We start from the raw sequence: 13,467 nt of genomic DNA, 5'->3' as shown, positions 1-13,467 counted from the left end.
CTTTGGCTTCTAGAACTCTTAGGCAACAGACAGTAAGATGGACAGACAACTGGTTAGAAGGAGATTACAAGAGGCCCTTTGTTAGAATTGGGTGCAGAAGTCTGTTGCATTACCCATAGGTAGATTTGAGTTGCAGTCCAAGGTCACATTCATGGAGTGAGGAAGAGCACTAGCACACCACAACTGGCAGCCAAAGGGGGGGAGTAGGGATTCTAGTCACAGTTCCAGGATGGAAAAGAATATTTGTGGTTGTTTACAAACCAGACCATAGGCCAGGATAGTAGTAGGCACACCTTTCCTTAGATCATAACACCTTGGAAGAACCAAAAACTTATAGAAATCGAGAACCAGCTCTGAAAACAGCTGCACACACACACACACACACACACACACACACACACACACACAAAACAAACAAACAAAAACACACCCTAAAGCTTGGGAAAGTGCCCCATCTACCTCAGAAGCAAAGCCTAAATTTAACATAAAGCTAAAAGTTAAAAAAAAACCAGTCTAGAAAAATGAGCAAACAAGAAAAAAAGAAACCATAGAAAGTTATTATGGTGACAGGGAAGATGAAAACACAAACTTAGAAGAAGATAACAAAGTCAAAATGGCTACATCCAAAGCCTCAAAGAAAAATCTGTATTTGTCTCAGGTCCAAAAAGAAATCCTGAGCTCCATTTTTTTCAAACTCAAATAAGAGTGGAGGAAGTTAGGTGGCACAGGGTCACCAGCTCTGGATTTGGGAGGACCTGGGTTCAGATCTGGCCTCACACACTTTACACTTACTGGCTGTGTGACCCTGGAGAAGTCACTTGGCCCTCATTGCCCCACAAAATCAAATCAAATCAAATCAAGAAAGAGAGGTAGAGTTAAAATTGGGAAAAGAAATGAGAGTGATACAAGAAAATCATGAAACAAATCATTGGTTTGGTAAAGGAGGTATAAAAAATACTGAGAAAAATAACACCTTAAAACCATAATAGGGGGCAGTTAGGTGGCACAGTGGAGAGAGCACCAGCCTTGGATTCAGGGGGATCTGAGTTCAAATCCAGCCTCATACACTTAACACTTACTAGCTGTGTGACCCTGGGCAAGTCACTTAACCCCAATTGCCTCACCAAAAAAACAGACAAAAAAACAAACAACAAAAAAACCCTAACTAGGCCAAATGATAAAGAGGCATAAGAAACCACTTAAGATAAGAATTCCTTTTGATTTTGGGGTCTTTTTCACGAGGTGATCAGTGGATTCTTTCAATTTCTACTTTTATAATATCAGGGCAGTTTTCCCTGACAATTTCCTGGAAGATGATGTCTAAGCTCTTTCCTTGATCATGGTTTTCAGATATTCCAATAATTTTCAAATTATCTCTCCTGGAGCTATTTTCCCGGTCAGCTGTTTTTCCAAGGAGATATTTCACATTGTCCTCTATTTTTCTTTATTCATTTGGATTTGTTTTTTGCATCTTTATTTCTCATAAAGTCATTAGCTTCTATTTGCTCAATCCTATTTGTTAATCAATGATTTTCTGCAGAGAGCTTTTGTACCTCCTTTTCCATTTGGCCAATTTGGCTTTTCAAGGTGTTAATGTTGTTTTTTGTTTTGTTTTGTTTTTTCATGACCCTCCTGTATCACTCTCATTTCACTTACCATATTTTCCTCTTCCTCTCTTACTTTATCTTCAAAGTCCTTTTTGAGTGCCTCTATGGCATGAGACCAATTCATATTTTTCTTGGAAGCTTTACATGTAGGGGCCCTGATGTTGCTATCCTCTTCTGAGGGTACGCCTAGAACTTCCTTGTCACTAAAGAAACTTTCTATGGTCCTCACCTTTCTCTGTCTGCTCATCTTGCCTTTCTTTTACTTGCCTTTTTGCTTCTTAAAGTGGGGCACTGTTTCCAGGTTGCACTATCCCAAGCTTCAGGAGATCTCAGGTGGTATGATTTAAAAAGGAGCAGATTCTTCATTCACCTGGCTTATTCCCTGGTCCATAGATGACCCCAGACCAACTTGCTAATCAACCAGCTTTGTGTGCTGTGGCTGTCAGCTCTGATGAGCCTGTGGTCCTCCCCCACCTGGGCCACTGCTCCTCGAGCCTATGTCCTGGTTCCCAGAAGGGGTGAAAAACCTATGTTCTACCTCAGCACCAGCAGAGACCCCTGTAATCTCCCCCCATCCCTCACCAGACCTCTCAGCTGACCATGAGCTTATTTCCAGACAACACTGATGTTGCAGCTTATTCAGAGGCTCTGGATATCTTGTTCCCTGGCTTGGCCTTCCTGGGATTGGATCTGTGTCAGTAGGACCATAGGGTTGGGCTCCACTCCTGCTCTGGCACAGCAGCCCCCTCCTGCCAACTTTCTAAGCAATATTTGGCTGGAAAATGATCTTAGCCCATTCTTTTGTGGGTTTTGTTGCTCCAGGAATTGTCCTATGGCATTATTTGGATGTTTTTTGGAGAGATCACATCATGAGTTTTGAGAGCTTACTGCCTTTCCTCCACCATCTTGGCTCCACCCTGGAAATCCAAGAATTCCTTTAAAAGCAAAAATGGCCAAATGCGAAAGGAGGGACAAAAATCCACTGAAGAGAACTCCTTTAAAAGAAGAAATGGCTAAGTGGGAAAAAAGGTACAAAACCTCACTAATGAAAATAATTCCTTAAAAATTAGAATTGATCAAGTGGAAAGTAATGGTTACATGAGATATCAAGAAAAAATTACATAATCAAAAGAAGAATAAAAGAAAGTGTGAAATTTTTATTTGGAAAAAATAACTAACCTGGAAAATAAATCAAGGAGAGATAATTTTAAAAGTATTAGACTGTCTGAAAACCATAATACAATAAAGAGCTGAGGTGTCATATTTCAAAAAATAATCAAGGAAAACTCTCCAGATATTTTATAAACAGAAGGTAAAATAGAAAATGAAAGAATATACTGATCATTTCTGAAAGAGATCTCAAAATGATAACTCCAGGAATATTACAGCCAAATTCCAGAGATCCTAGTCCAAACAGCTAAAAGGAACTAGCATCAATACCAAGAATCACCTACCCAACAAAACTGAGCATAATCTTCAGGGTGGGGGGTGGGGTGTTCATTCTCTGACTGAGCAGCAACTTTGATGGTGGCAGGTAAAGTATGTTTCTTAATTCAAATTGGTGATGAAAAGGATTCTTGGAAAGTGAAAATGAGGTGAAATTCTGTAGGAAAAGAAAAAGAAGAAACAAGAAGAGAAGGCAAAGGTAAAAAGACTTTAGAAATTCTGATGATGGGGATTCTAAGTGGGATTTCCTTGAAGTGGGGAAACTGAGACATCAGAACCCGGAGATAAGGAACAGAGATTCACCTGATAGGAAGGCAGATTCTATAGAAGATAGAGGTGAAGAAAGGAACTGGATCAACAAACCACTCCAGCAAATGTCACATGGGGGGAAAAAAAAGGTCCTCACAGGAAAGATGAAAAAAGGAAAGAGAAAGGTGGGTATCACAGTCATACAGTAGAATGGAGCATGCCAGGAGAAAAGAGAAGGAATTAGAAATGAGCTGTGAAAAAACCTTTGGGAGGAGCAGGATAAAGTTTGATGGGAATGGGAAATGCAGAAAAGGAGAGAGACAGAACATTCCATGAGGGAGAGGGATCATCTTGAACAGCTGGAGCTAAAGTGAAAAGGAGAATGGAAGATTAGGGAGAAGCACAAGGAGTAAGGGAATAGAAGGAATGGGAGAGACCTTTGAGAAAAGGCACAAAGAGCAAGAGGCCAGAAGAGAAATTTCTGCTCATCTCAGAACAGTGAAAGAAGAGTCTTGAATGGCATGGGAGGAAGCCCCTCAAAGGGAAGTAACTAGAAGAAAGGGGTCCCTATTCTGATTTATAAGATATTAGCAACAGCAAGACATTCAATAAAAAGAATACTTTCAAACATTCCTGTAGAAAAGATCAGATTTGAAAAGAAAATTTGACTTTCAAATATAAGACTCAATAAAAACATAAAAAGGTAAACAGGGATTCACAAGGGATTCAGTGAAGTTAAACTATTTACATTTCTACATGGGAAGGTGTGATTTTAACTACCAAGAACTTTATCACTATTAGGGCAGTTGGAGTTTACATGGACAGAGGTACAGGTATGAGTTGAATATGATAGGATGATATATAAAAATAAAATTAAGCTGTGAGAAAGAGGAATACACTAGGAGAAGGGGAAAGTGAGATGTAGAATGGGGTAAATTGTCTCACATAAAAGAGGTGCAAAAGAATTTTCCAGTGAAAGGAAAGATGGAAGAGGTTTGAAGGAGTATGTGAATCTTACTTTTATCAGAATTATCTCAAAGAGGGAATAACAACACTCAGTTGGGTATATAAATCTATTTTACCCTATGGGAAAGTAGTAGTGGAAGGGAATAAGAGAAGGGGAGGAAACTGATAGAAGGGAGGGTATTTTGTGAAAAGTAGTCAGAAGCAAAACATTTTTGAAAATGGATAGACTGAAAGGAGAGAGAAAACAGATGAATGGTGGTGGGAATAGGATTAATCATAAATGAAAAAAAATTATAAGAAGTTTTTCTGATAAAGGCCTAATTTTTCCTATATAGAGAGAACCGAGTCAAATTTATCAAAATATGGAACATTCCCCAATTCTAAAGAACAATTTGGAACTATGCCCAAAGAGCTATAAAAAAATGCACACTCTCATTGAGTAGTAAAACTACTAGGTCTGTATCCCAAAGAGATTAAAATCATAAAGGACCTATATGAACAAAAATTGTTATAGAGGATCTTTTAGTATTGACAAAGGATTGGGAATTGAGGGAATACCCCTCAGTTGGGGAGTGGCTAAACAAATTGTAATATATGATTGTAATGGAATACTATTGTACTTATTATAAGCAGGATGTTCTCAGAAAAGAAAAAAGCAAAAATGCTAGAAAGACTTACATGAACTGATGCAAAGTGAAATGAGCAGAACCAGAAAAACATTGTACACAGTAATAGCAATATTGTACAATGATTTGTGATGAAAAATGCTAACTATTTTCAGAGAGAGAACTGATAGAGTCTCAATGCAGATCAAAACAAACTTTTATTTTTACTTTATTTTTCTTGGTTTTTTCTTTCTTTTTTTTGGTCTGTTTCCTTTTACACTATGACTAATATCAAAATAATGTTTTGCATAACTGTACATGTATAATCTATATCAAATTCCTTGTTTTCTCAATGAAGGGGAGAGGAGAGAAGGAGAGGGAAAATTTGGAACTCAAAAATTTTCTAAGTGAATGTAAAAATAGTTTTTACATGTTATTGGGGAAAATATTTTTAAATTAAAAAGCAGAATAGACCAAATAGGAAAAGAGGTACAAAAGTTCATTTTATAAAATAAGTCCTTAAAAATTAGAATTGGGAAAATGGAAGCTAATTACATCTCCATGAAAATCAAGAAACAAAATAACATCAAAAGAATGAAAAAAATTAGGAGAAATAGGACTATGTCCAAAGAGTTATAAAACTCCATACCCTCTCACCCAGTAATACCACTAATAGGTCTATAACTCAAAGAGAACAAAAAGAAAAAAAAAGAAAAGGACCAATATGTACAAAAATATTCATAGCAGATCTTTTTGTGGTGACGACAAATTAAAAATTAAAGCGGGCTTCCCTATTATTGGGGAAAGACTGAACAAGTTGTGATACATGATTGTGATGGAATACTATTGTGGTATAAGAAATGACTTCAGGGGGCAGCTAGGTGGTGCAGTGGATAGAGCTCCGGCCCTGGAGTCAGGAGTACCTGAGTTCAAATCCAGCTTCAGACACTTAACACTTACTAGCTGTGTGACCCTGGGCAAGTCACTTAACCCCAGTTGCCTCACTAAAAAAACAACAACAAAAAAACAAAAAAACAAAACAAAAAGAAATGACTTCAGGATGGTTTCAGGAAAACAAAACAAAACATAAGAAGTCTTATATGAACTAAAGCAAAGTGAAATAAGAAGAACCAGAACATTGTATATATACAGTAATAGTAGGGTTGTAAGAACAATCAACTGTGAAAGACGTATTTACTTTGATCAAGACAATTACAAAGGACTCATGATGAAAAATGCTATCTACCTCCAGAGAAAGAACTTGAATTCTGAGTGCAAATTGAAACTTATTTTTTTCACCTTGGTTTTTTTGGGGGGAGGGGGGTGGGTTATTTTTGGTATGTGTGTTTTCTTTTGCAACATGTCTAATATGGAAATATGCTTTATGTGATTTCACATGTATAATTGATATCTTATTTTTGCCTTCTCAATGGAAGGAGGGAGAGTATGTGGAATGCTTTTTTTTTTAATGATGTTAAAATAAATAATTTGTTAAAAGAAAGAATATTCTGCTTGCCTTACAGCGGTATATCTCTTGACATATAAATATAGGCCCGGTAATTTTTATGATTGAAAGATTGATTGGATTTGTCCACTCTTTAATGCTAAAAATAACTAGTTTATACATCTGGAAGATGAAGGTCAAGGTCACTCCAAAGTAGGGTTATAAGCCCAGGTTAAACCATGCTGTATGCTCTACTTTCCCCTTAACATTTCATGTAAAGGTAAAACCTGCTTAAGAGACAAATGTTAAGGGCACTTTTGAAGGACAGGCTTGAAAATTAATCATCAGAGAGGAGCCTGCAGTTTGAGTGATGTGGGTGAGAGGGGTAAAGTATGGAAGTATGGTCATGGGTGGGGAAGGGGAAATATGTTTTCAATTAACCATTTATGAGTTGTTTAGGTCAACAAAAACACCACCTTCTTCCAAATAAGCATCTTGCTATACTGCTTGACTTTCTGATCTCCTTAAGAATGCAGCTTCCTCCTCTTACCAGCCACCTTGAAGGGAAAAAGCAGTGTTCAGGTAGTGAAGGAAGGAGGAAGCAAGGAATGAAGGGAGGTAGGGTAGAAGGAGAGAAGATGGGAGGGAACATGGGAGGGATGGGAGAAAGCATTTATTATTAGTAGTAGAATGTACCTACTATGTTCCAGCCACTATGCTAAGCACTTTACAAGTATTATCTCATTTGATCCTGACAACAACTCTGGGAGTGAGATACTATTATTATCCATATTTTATAATTGAATAAACTGAGGTAGATAGAGGCTAAAGAACTTGCTTAGGGCCACATAGCTAGTAACTGTCTGAGGTTGTATTTGAGCTCAGGTCTTCCTAATTCTGGGCCCAGTACTATATCTAACTATACTTCCTAGCAGCTTCTAGAAGAAAAAGTTGTCAAAAAATTCTGCAACAGTTCACTTCTCCTTTTCCTAGATTTTTCTTTCCCTATCCATTTTATAGTTTAAATCTCATTATGATTTAATATTTAAGCTGTTGTTCTTTGTCCTTCATTCTCAAAGAGGACCATGATATCTCAAAGTGCACCATGATATCAGGAAGTGATACCATGACTTGCAGTGAATTGGATTTAAATAAGGGAGGACTATGCAAAGTCACCAGTCTCACTCTCTCCTTGAGGGCCATCTGGGTTCAGTGGCAAGATATTCATCAGGACGACTGGAGATGGCCCTGGATGTTTGAGGAAATTGGGTTAAGTGACTTCCCAGGGTCACACAATAGTGTCATGTCTGAGGCCAGATTTGAACTTGGGTCCTCCTGAATCCAATGACAGTGCTCTATCCACTGTGTGCCACCTAGGTGCCCTAATATTTGAGTTACATGTATATTTTGATGGTTTGATGGATATGTGATCTCATGATTGTGAATATTCCCTATAATGGTGCAGATAGCAAACCTTTTCTTTATGACGCTTTTTAGTATTTTCCCTTAAATTCTCATTCCCTTAAGTTATGGACATGGAACCGGGAAAACATCTCTGGTAACTTATTAACTATGTGATATTGGACAGATCACTTAAAATTTCAGTGTCCCCAGGAAGATCTCTAATATTAAAATGTTAATTATAATAGGCCAAACTATAACTTTTAGAACAGTTCCCAATATGCATTGGTAGATGGAGTTTATTCACCAGGAGCTCCCTGCATTGATGAAATCATTGGTCTGGACAACAAAGAAATGTACAATGGGTATTGTTCCATAAACAAATATGGGTTACATAACATTTGTGGAGAATAATTTGGTGTATACAACAAGAGCAACAGCAATCGCTAAAACTACTTACTTTGTGGAAAGAATAATGAACTACAAAGTAGGAGATGTGGGTTCTGGTTTTGCACCTCAGATTTTATACTACAAATGATCAACTGGAAATTCTGCTTTTAGACATTAAAAGAGTGGGAAGTCACTGCATCTTGATGCAGCTCATTCTACTTTTGTATATCTCTAATTCCTATAAAGTTGTTTTTTTTTTTAATATCGAGCTTAAATTTTCCTCTCTATTGTTCTTTTGGTAGCAAATTAAAACCACTCTAATCCCTCCTCCCTCTTTAAATCTTTGAATATAATTGTGCCACTACAAGCTAAACATTTTCAATTCCTTACCCTGATTATTAGGGATAACTGTATTGTGTCCCATGAATGAACTTCCACAGTATAGCCTCTCACATGGGGCATATTAAATTGCTCTATCTCTCAGGACTGGAACACTCACTTCAATCTGCTTTCACATTGACTTGGTTCCCAGGAAAGGACAACTACAATGTGCCAGCCAACAAGCTAAATTCCCTCAGGATGCTAAGGGCAACCCTGTTGTGGGAATGATACATACACCCTGCTTGCTACCATAACTCTTGGGCCCCAAACCCTGTGCTTCCCATCTACACCCATTCAATCAGTCACAATGTTGACATTGTTGACTCTTTGTTTGTCTGAGGCTGGATGGTGCACCAGACATTCAGCTGTCAATCCCAATACTTACTAGTAGGGAAACTTTAACCTGCCCCATTTTTCTGACTGGTCCTGATTCCCACTTCCTAAGGCTACCTGCTGGTCATAATCATGCCAGACAAATGCAGTCAACGTTGGCTTTAGTCCTCTTGCAACTTAAAATGCCTGAACTCAAGTGATCCACAATCCCAGCTTCTCCAGCAGCATGGACTACATGTTTGTACTACCATGCCTGGATTCATTAACTCTTGAACATAAACCATTTACTGAATGATTATGTTAAAAATAAATAATATTTAATATGTCACAGTTAATTCATAAACCTGGTCACATTATCCCACCAGTATACAGAATTTCTATGAGGCAAGAGCACATAGATCCTCACAAAAATCCATTAGGGAGACATGATTGAGCTCAACTAATATCCTTAGAACCACTTGAAAGTCTGGACTTTGAACCTTGCTATTGTTGATATTGTCATGAGCACTATGCATTAACATGAAACACCCTTACTAGTAACTGCTGCTTTCTGGTCCTTCTGGCTCTCCTCTTGGGCAAATGATTCCTCTTCTATTCTCAAACCAATGAAACAGTGACAAGCTGTTCTAACTCAAAATTATAGCCTTAACCTGGTACATGGAAAGTGTTGTGATATTGTAATATTCAGACATTCCTTTAAACCAGAAAACCTCAAAGTTTCTCAGGGTGACTCTCTGGTCAATGGAGAGAAGCCCTGCTTTTTGTTTAGTAGGAGGCCGGTTCATCAAAATAGCTTTCATATTTTCTTACAGCACAATAGAACTCACAGCAAACCCCCTTAGATTGATTCTCTGTATAACCTAACCACTTCATCACCCCAGAGGATGTTGAGTTGTCTACTAATCAACTAAGCAGCTTCAAGTGTCTTAAGATATGAAAATCCTACTTTAACCTTTGTGTCTTTCTAGCAAATCATACATGGCAGTACATAGAACTAGCAATTCACCCTTCTCAAATTGTAGATAACTTTGAAGTTTGGGTTTATGGTCATAGCTGAAACTGCGAAAGAGTTCAGTTCTATTCCAATCAGAGGCACCCAGGCTTTTCTTCAGCTAAATCTTAAACAATGTTCTTTCTTCCAATTAGCAGCTTCCCAACTACAGTAGCCAAAACCTTCTGTTTCTACTTGTATCTCTTTGTTGAGCTGCTGCCACCTTCTTAATTGTTTTTCTCTTGAATACATGCAGTGACTAACATCAGAATATTCTGATGCTCAGTGACACATCTTTCCTTTAACAAACAAAACTCACACATCCACCTTTCTATTAGTTTTTTTTTTTTTTGCCCAGGATCAAATGGTTCATATAAATTTTATTAAATATTTAAAGTAGAAGTGACGTGTTTAGCATATAAACTATTTTCTTTTTTTTTAAACAACAAACATTTATTTTTTTTTCCAGTTACATGTAAAGGTAGTTTTCAACACTCATTTTCATAAAAATTAGATTTCAAATTTTTCTCCCTCCCTCCATTTCCTCCCCCCTCCACAAGACATCAACCAATCTGATATGGGTTATATATGTACAATCCATAAGTGCTCTTTTTATCAGTTCTTTCTATGGGGGTGCATAGTATGCTTCCTCATTAGTTCCTTGGGATTGTCTTGGATCATTGCACTGATGAGAGTAGTTAAGTCATTCACAATTGCTCATTGAACAATACTGTTGTCACTATGCACAATATCCTCTCAGCTCTGCTCACTTGACTATACATTGATGTTCATTAGTCTTTCCAGGTTTTTGGGGGATCATCCTGTTTGTCATTTCCTGTAGCACAAGACCATTCCACTACAATCATATAGCATAGCTTTTTCCATCATTCCTCAATTGATGGACATTCCCTTGATTCTCAATTCTTAGCCTCTAACAAGAGTTGCTATAAATATTTTTTGTATAATTTTCCCCCCTTTTCTCTTTTTCATGATTACTATTGTTAACTGTTTCCCTTCCATCCTATTCCCTTCCCCATGATATTTATTCTATTATCCATCTTTTTTCATCCTATCACTCTTTAAAAAGGATTTGCTTCTGTCTGTCCCCTCCCCAACTCTGCCCTTTCTTCTTTTGCCCTTCTTTCTTTATCCCCTTACCCTCCTATTTTCCTGCAGGGTTAGAGAGATTACTACACCCAATTGAGTGTGTAAATTATTCCCTCCTTGAGCCAATTCTAATGAGATTGAGGTCTTTGAGCCAATTCTGATGAGTGTTAGGCTCATTTGCTGCCCAGATTAAACAGATTACTCCACCCAGTTGGGTGTGTCTGTTAGTCCCTCCTTGAGGCAGCTCTGATGAGTTAAGGTCTTTGAGCCTTTTCTGATGAGTGTAAAATTCATTTACTGCTCTGTTCCTCTCCCATCTCTTCCCCCACTCCATAAGCCTTTTCCTGTTTCTTTCATGTAGGATTTCACTTCTGCCCCTCCCTCTCCCCCAGTGCATTCCCTTCACCCCTCAATTTAACCCCAAAGATGTCATCACCTAGCTAGGTGACACAGTGGACAAAGCATCACCCCTGGACCCAGGGAAATCCCAGCCATAACCCTGCCTCAGACACAAGACAGTCGCCCACTGTACAACCCTAGGTATGTCCTCCAGGTCCAATTTTTTATGGTTCTCTAGGGTCTTGTATTTGAAAGTGAAATTTGCCATTCTGTTCAGGTTGTTTCACCACAAATATCTGAAAATCTTTTTTTTTCATTAAAGTCCCATTTTTTCCACTGAAAGATTATGCTGAGTTTTTCTGGGTGGGTGATTCTTGGTTGTAATCCCATTTCCTTTGCCCTCTGGAATATCATATTCCATGCCCTCCAGTACTTTAATGTAGAAACTGCTAGATCTTGCACTATCCTGACTGGGGCTCCACAGTACTTGAATTCTTTCTTTTTGTCAGCTTGCAATATTTTCTCCTTGACCCAAGAGCTCTGGAATTTGGCTATAATATTCCTAGGAGTTTTCCTTTTGGGATCTCTTTCTGGAGGTGATCAGTGGATTCTTTCAATTTCTATTTTAGCTTCTTCTTCTAGAATTTTAGGGCAATTTTCCCTGAGAATATCTTGGTAGATGATGTCTAAGCTCTTTCTTTGATCATGGTTTTCAGGCAGACCAATAATTTTCAAATTATCTCTCCTGGACCTATTTTCCGGGTCAGCCATTTTCCCCAGAAGATATTTCATATTGCCCTCTATTTTTTTTTAATTCATTTGGATTTGCTTTATTTTGTCTTGGTTTCTCATAAAGTCGCTGGCTTCCACTTGTTCAATCCTAATTCTTAGGCAATTATTTTCATCGGAGTGCTTTTGTACCTCCTTTTCCATTTGGCCAATTTGACTTTTCAAGCTATTGACTTTTTTCTCATGTCTTTCCTGCATCACCCTCATTTCTCTTTCCATTTTTTCCTCTACCTCTCTAACTTAATCTTCAAAGTCCTTTTTGAGCACCTCTATAGCCAGAGACCAATTCATATTTTTCTTGGAAGCTTTAGATATAGGGGCCCAGATGTTGACATCTTCCTCTGAGGGTGCACCTCAGTCTTCCTTGTTAGTGAAGAAACTTTCTATGGTCCTCACCTTTCTCTGTCTGCTCATCTTGCCTTTCTTTTACTTGACTTGTAGCTCCTTAAAGTGAGGCACTGTTTCCAGGCTGCAGTATCCCAAGCTTAAGAAGTCCCAGGTGGTATGATTTAAGGAAAATCATGGTCTTCACTCACCTGGCCTGTTCCCTGGTCCGTAGATGACCCCAGACCAATTTGCTAATCCACCAGCTTTGTGTGTTGTGGTTGTCAGCTTCGATGAGCCTGTGCCCCTCCCCAACCTGGGCCACTGTTACTCAAGCCTACCTCTTGGTTCTCAGCAGGGGTGAAAAATCCAAGTTCTGCCTCAGCATCAGCATAGACCCATGTAGTCTCCCCCCCTGCCCAGGGCTCAGCCCTCTCACCAGACTGTGAGCTTAGCTCCAGACAACACTGGCACTTCAGTTGATTCAGAGGCTCTGGGGGTTTCCTTCTCTGGTGAGGCCTTTCTGGGATGTATCTGTGTCAGGGTGACTGTGGGGGTGGGATCGACTCCTGTAGCAGCACAGCAGCTCCCTCCTTCTGACCTTCCAAGCTGTTCTTGGTTAGAAGATGATTTCAGCACATTCTTCTGTGAGTTTTGTTCCTCTGGGCATTTTCCCATGGTGTTATTTGGATGTTTTTTGCAGCAATCATGTCATCATGTCATGAGTTCCTAGATGTTTTTTGAAAGATATCGTGTCATGAGGTCGAGAGCTCACTGCCTTTCCTCTTCCATTTTGGCTCTGCTCCATCACCGCTGCCAGTTTTCTTGCACAACATTAGTCGGGAAATGTAAAAGCTCCTCCTCTGAGTCAGAAAGTCATTGAAATGATGTTGCAAAACATTTGGCTCCATCACTGGAGACTGTTCCTTTAAGTAGCTGAGCTATGGCGGCCTAGCACAAATCTGCTTCCAAATCCTCAGAAATTACATTTTCCTTTGAATAGTTAGTCATGTTAAATGTTCTTCTTCCAGTCTTCAAGATATCATACTTCCAGATTGGCTACATGGTATTATACAACCTGGCAAGGACTGAGAA

The sequence above is a fragment of the Dromiciops gliroides genome, chromosome 6 (genome assembly GCF_019393635.1).
Source record: "Dromiciops gliroides isolate mDroGli1 chromosome 6, mDroGli1.pri, whole genome shotgun sequence".
In the NCBI taxonomy this organism is placed as follows: Eukaryota; Metazoa; Chordata; class Mammalia; order Microbiotheria; family Microbiotheriidae; genus Dromiciops; species Dromiciops gliroides.
The sequence above is the reverse complement of the archived record's forward strand: the minus strand, read 5'-3'. Positions refer to the sequence as shown.